This window comes from Sphaeramia orbicularis, chromosome 24, assembly GCF_902148855.1.
Source record: "Sphaeramia orbicularis chromosome 24, fSphaOr1.1, whole genome shotgun sequence".
In the NCBI taxonomy this organism is placed as follows: Eukaryota; Metazoa; Chordata; class Actinopteri; order Kurtiformes; family Apogonidae; genus Sphaeramia; species Sphaeramia orbicularis.
This window is the reverse complement of record NC_043979.1, coordinates 1,737,487-1,743,849: the sequence shown is the minus strand read 5'-3', so window position 1 is coordinate 1,743,849 and position 6,363 is coordinate 1,737,487. Positions and strand designations below refer to the sequence as shown.

The following is a 6,363-nucleotide window of genomic DNA, read 5'->3' as shown; positions in this document are numbered from 1 at the left end:
ATGAAATTGAAGAAAACACCTCAAATGGAACTTAGAACCTTTAAGAGTGAACTTAATTTGACCATTTTGAAACTTTTGAAATCAACTGTTCAATGCTTCAGTACTTTTTATATAGCATGTCTTTTTTTATTTCATTTTATTTTAATTTTCTGTATGTGATTGAATTTTTTTTTAAGTTGTTTGTTTTACTGTATATTTATAATAATTAATTAAATTTAGTATAAAACTTATTTTTTAAATGTATTTGATTGTACATTATATCTCTAGGTTATTCTGTTATTATTGTACTGATCTGACCCACTGGAGATCAAATCGGGCTGAATGTGGAACCTGAAATAAAATGACTTTGAGAGCCCTGCTCTACTTTCAACCCCAGAGAACAGCGGCTGGGACTCACAGTGGAATATTACTGCTCAAATGTGTGAAGGCGTGTGACATAGACGCCAAAACCACAGCAGAGGAGATGAGGAGATAAGAATGAGGAGGAGCTGACTGGTGTCCTGATCAAAGACAGAGAAGAGAAGAGAAGAGAAGAGAAGAGAAGAGAAGAGAAGAGAAGAGAAGAGAAGAGAAGAGCATTGGACTGGACATGGACCACAGACTGATCATCATCTGTATGTCCTTGTGGATCCAAGGTATGAAAGAGGGTGGACACACACACACACACACACACACACACACACAGCTGAGCGGCTTCAGGACTGCACAGAAGGTATAGGAACTGGTAGAAAAAGGGACCAGAGTCTGAAATATTCAAAGTTCATCTGTCATCTAGTTTGCATGGAGTTGTGTAAATTAATTGTGCATTGTCCATTTTACAAAAAAGTAGTCAGCTTTTGTGAGTTAATTTACGACTCTGAAGATTCATGCAGTCCTCTGTGTGGGCACCTTATGAGGATATTCTAGAACAGGGGTGTCAAACTCATTTTAGTTCAGTTCCACATACAGCCTGATATGATCTAAAGTGGGCCGGACCAGTAAAATAATATAAATTATAGGATAAGAACTCATAAATAATGTCAACTCCAAAGTTTTCTCTATGTTTTTGCGTGAAAAAAGTGAAATTCTGTAATGAAAATGTTTACATCTATGAACTGTACTTGAACATAACATGAACAAATATGAACAACCTGAAATTTCTAAAGAAAAATAAATGCAATTTTAACAATATTACACCTTAGTTTATCATTTATACATGTGAATCACAACTTACAGATCACAGTGGATCTACAAATACACAAAACATTTAATAACAGGCAGAATATTGGTAAATTCTACATACATCTCTTGAGAAATTTCATACTGTTCATGTTTGTTCAGGTTATTTACATTTTTTGCAAAAGGCTAGTCTGTAAATATAAACATTTTTGTGTAATTTTACTTTTTTTACACTAAAAAGAGACAAAAATTTGTGTTTTTCATTATTTATAGGTTATGATTGTATTTTACTAGTCTGACCCACTTCAGATTGAATTGACCTAAAATGATATTTACATCTTTGATTGTTTATATCTTCATTATAATTTTTGCATTTCACAAATTCATCCCAGGGGCCGGACTGGACCCTTTGGTGGGCCGCGAGATTGACACCTGTGTTTTAGAGTGAATAAAGTTAATTTACATTATGAAAAGATTTACATCTACAAGCTATCCTTTCAAAAGATATGAATAACATGAACAAACTGAAAAAATCAGTGTAATTTTAACAATATTCTGCCTCAGTTTATCATTTCCACATGTACATTATAACTTACAGATCACAGTGGATCTACAAACACACAAAACATTTAGTAACAGGCAGAATATTGTTAAAATTGTACTGACTTTTCAGGTTATTCACATTTTTTGCAGAATTATACTTTGTTTTAGTGTAAATACATGAAAATATTTGCATTTACAAAGAGATATATATCAATATCAATATATATCAAATAATATATTTGAAGTTGTCCTTATTTATATGTTATTATGATGGTATTTGACTGAATCCTGCCCACTTGAGATTGAATTGGTCTGAATGTGGAACCTGAACTAAAAGGATAATTAATATTTTAGTGTTATTTTTGCATTTCACAAATTCATTCCAAGGGCCGAACTGGACCCTTTGCCAGGCCGGATTTGGCCCCCGGGCCGCATGTTTGACACCTGTGTTCTAGAATAATGTTATATCTGTCTTAGAATTATATGCTGTCATATTAGCTTGCGCCTGCTTCATGCTAAAATAATCCTGCATGTAACACGGCTGTTGTATCCATTGGATTGTATCAGATGTTCGTGTGTGATTGTGTGGAAAGTGAGTGAGCGGAGGACAGGGGAGTGTGTGCTTAAAAAAAAAGAGAAAAAAAAGTCTGTGAGTAGAGGAGAATGCAGGATATGTTGGTGTGTCGGAGTCTGAGTGTATGTGTGTGAGTGAGTGCAAGAGGACACAAGCGCACACATTTGGATATTGTACATTAGAGATGTGCCATTAATAGAATGTGTATGTGTGTCTGTGCGTGTGTGTTTGTACGTGTGTATGTGTGTGTGTGTGTGTGTGTGCATGTGTATGTATGTGTGTGTGCATATGTATGTGTGTGTATGTGTGTGTGTCTGTGTGCGGGTGCATGTGTATGTGTGTGTGTACGTGTGTGTGTATGTGTGTGTGTATGTGTATGTGTCTGTGTGTGTGTGTACATGTGCATATGTGTTTTTGTGCGTGCCTGTGTGTATGTGTGTGTGTGCATGTGTATATGTCTGTGTGTGTGTGCATGTGCATGTGTGTGTTTGTGCGTGTGTGTGTGTATGTGTGTGTGTATGTGCGTGTGTGTGTGCATGTATGTGTGTGTGTGTGTGTGTGCATGTGTGTGCATGTGTATGTGTGTGTGCGTGTGTGCGTGTGTATGTGTGTACGTGTGTGTGCATGTGTGTGTGTGTGTCTGTGTGTGTGCGTGCGTGTGCATGTGTGTGTATGTGTGTGTATGTACATGTGTGCGTGTATGTGTGTGTGTGTGTATGTGCATGTGTGTGTGATTGTGTGTGTGTGCATGTGTATGTGTGTGTTTGTGCATGTGTGTGTGTGTGTGCATGTGTATGTATGTGTGTGCATGAGTATGTGTGTGTGTGTGCATGTGTATGTGCGTGTGCATGTGTGGGCATGTGTGTGTGTGTGATTGTGTGTGTGTGTGTGTGTGTGTTCTCCACAGTGTAGTTCCTCTGACATTTTCCTCCTCAAATGTTTTCAGTTTAAACCTTAAACCCTCTATTTTTCAACCCAATAATTGGTTATAGAGGAAAAAAATATTAGATCAAACCTAAATAGAAAGAGTTTAGACAAATGTCAGCATCACAGATGGAAAAACGAAAGGAAATATCAAATTAAACAGTTTTATTTCAATTATCAATATCATATACATTTATTTACATTCTTTACAACATACACATAATGTTAACATTATATTCACATGTATTTTGCACAGATATATGCATTGACAAAGTTTAAACACTGTGTTTATAATATGAAATAAATAATATAATAGTCAAATATCAGTGTATTTGGAATAAATGTAGTTTATTTATAGAGTTTATAACTGAACCCAGAATGATGACACTAAACTGGGGCACTGGACAAACATTCACACTCACTAAAATACTCACATGTTTTTTTTCCTCATTTCAAAATACATTTTCCTGAAAATGTAAGTAATTCCTGACCCACAAATTTAAGTTTGGTGTAGATGATTGTCCTTTCATTTTTTGGCTAAGATGTGAGCCTTCCTTTGACTCCGCCCATGTGCTGCTTTGGTATTTAGACGCCGTTTGTCAAAGTCAAAGCACAAACACAGTTCAGACAGATTTGGATCCAACCTGATCAGCCTCAGTTTCCTGTTTGGTTCCTCATGTGGACATGTTTGAGTTCTAATCCCAGTCTTGTCCTGTTTTCATGGCTGTCCTTTGTGTTTTTCCTGCAGGGCTCCTGTCTGAAAACAACAGCACTTCAACAGGTAAGAAATGCACAAAGGAGGGATGTGAACTGGGCTGAAGCTGAACATCCTGGTTCAGGTGGTTTTCATCTGAACAAACTGGAGCCAATGCAGAGGATTCAGGAAGGATGGGTTTACAGAAGCTCCACTGAGCACGCTCAGCTCCTGTTCCTGACATTTGGACAAGTGTGGCTTTAAAGATCCACAAGTGAAGGAAACACTGACAAACAGGAGCAGACTGAGCCATTCAATTCACTGACTGAATGAATGAGGGATGAACTGAGTCCGTTTGGACACAAAATCTGTCAGTGGGACTGAAAACACTGTTCACACATGGAAACCACATGTGCTCAATAATCCAGTCCATGTGGTCCAGGGGCTCGTTTCTGCACTAGTTCGTTAAATCGTTAAGCCCAGCGCAACGCAAAATGCGTCTATTTAATGCATTTTGCGCTATCCCGTTTCTGGGTTCGCTCTTTGTTAACAACTAGCGCAACACAAAATGCATTCATTCTTTAGTTCGTTAACCCCAACGCAACGCAAAATGCACTATCGCGTTTCTGGGTTAGTTGGTTAAAAGTGTGCGCTCGCCCAGTTCCTCATCAAAGGGCTGATTTTAACGCGGACCTCAGAGGTCCGCGTTACAAGGAGGATGTATTCTTGTAGATTCATTTCACTTAGTTTCTGTCATGTATTTCCTTTGAAATATTATTTACATTTGTAGAAGAAGATTTTAACACAAGTCTGACAATATCTTTAATGATACCAGATTTTACCCATGAACATTTTGCACTGATAAAAACGAATTTACCGAGTGAAGACTGATCCGCTCACTGCATTTTATTTTCTATGGATTTATGGATGAATAGAAAAGCACTCGGACAGCCCAGACCTCCGCCAAGGCAGATCAGCCCCCCCCCCCATCACCACCAAAATTTTATCATTTGTTCCTTGTGCCAGTATCAACATTTCCTGAAATTTTCATCCAAATGCATCCGGGTTATCTTGCACACAGACAGACAGACAGACCAATGCCAGGAAAAACATAACCTTCTTGGCGGAGGTAAATATAGATTAGTTAAGGACAAAGTGTGTGTGGCTTTGAGAGATGAATGAATGAATGAATGAATGAGAACCGTATGGGACCAGAGCCAGTGAACTGGTGACACACACACCAGCGGGTGTGTGTGTGTGTCTCTGCGTGCACCTAATGAGATATGAGCGTGTGGATCAGAGAAATGGAACAGAGTTCTGTTTTTCTATACAATCTGTTTGTCCTGCTGTTGCCCTGGTTATGACCAACAGTGACCATTTAGAGTTCTGTTAATAAAGTCACCAGTGCAGAAGAACTGGGCTCATCCTTAGACGTCCAGCCGGACGCACCATATGTATGTGTAAATAATTCAGTTCAGTTCAGAGTGTGCGTGTGTGTGTGTGTGTGTGGTGTGTGTGTGGGTGGGGGGGGGGGGGGGGTTGCAGACAGCTGAGGGAGTCCATCTATAGTCAGATGAGGGTGAGGAGGTCCATACAGACAGGTGAGGGTAAGGGAGGAGGTCACAGACATCCTCTAATACTTCTTCATTCTCCCCATAGTGCTGTCAGATCAGATGACTGGAAACAGCAGGAGCAGAGGCGTTCATTCTGGGTTCAACGCAAATAGTGAGTGAACGATGGCTTAGCGAACGAAACGAGCACAGAAACGGATTTGGGTTCGTTAAGCCTCTGCGTTCGCTGACCCATCGTTCGCTCACTATTCACTATAACGGCTGTGTTCACTACTGAACCCAGAAACGTACCCCAGATGGGCTGGTGTGGTTCTGGACTGGACTCTGACTGGTCTGTCTTATTTCTACAGAGTCGCTCCACTTCAGGTTGGTGGGAGGAGCCAGTCGTTGTCATGGTGACCTGGAGATGAAACGACAGAACGGAAACTGGAAACCAGTGGATGGGTTATACTGGTACAGGAAGTTAGGAAACAGAGTTTGTGGAGAACTGGACTGTGGATCTGCAGTTTCAGTGAGACACAGACGGACTGATTCATATATAGATAGTTGGAGGATCAATTCAGACTGTGATGAACCTGCACTGAGTGCCTGTTTTAGATCTGATTTTTTTTTCCTTGATTCTTCATTCCTGGAGCTGAATTGTTCAGGTAAGAGCATGAACACTGAACCCTAACCCTTCCACTGTCACTGTGGGCTCCAGACTCTGTGGACTCTCAGATCCGGGTCGGTCCAAGACTTCAACTCAGATTTAATGTGAACTCACACAAACTGATCAATACAATCAATCAATCAATCAATAATATCCACGTCCACAAACAAACAGCTGATGAACATCATGTCACACAGAAGAAACAAACACAAACACATATGAATGTGAGTCCACTACAGTCCACTACAGT

At 39.6% G+C, this 6,363-nt stretch overlaps 1 long non-coding RNA gene across 1 annotated transcript; it reads left to right on the top strand.

Annotated features, from left to right (window-relative positions):
* Positions 1-513: 513 nt before the first annotated feature.
* Positions 514-5,839, top strand: LOC115415508 (uncharacterized). The gene is made up of 3 exons (XR_003934831.1): positions 514-635; positions 3,948-3,980; positions 5,815-5,839. It is a non-coding gene; the product is annotated as an uncharacterized LOC115415508 (long non-coding RNA).
* The last annotated feature ends 524 nt before the right edge of the window (positions 5,840-6,363 follow it).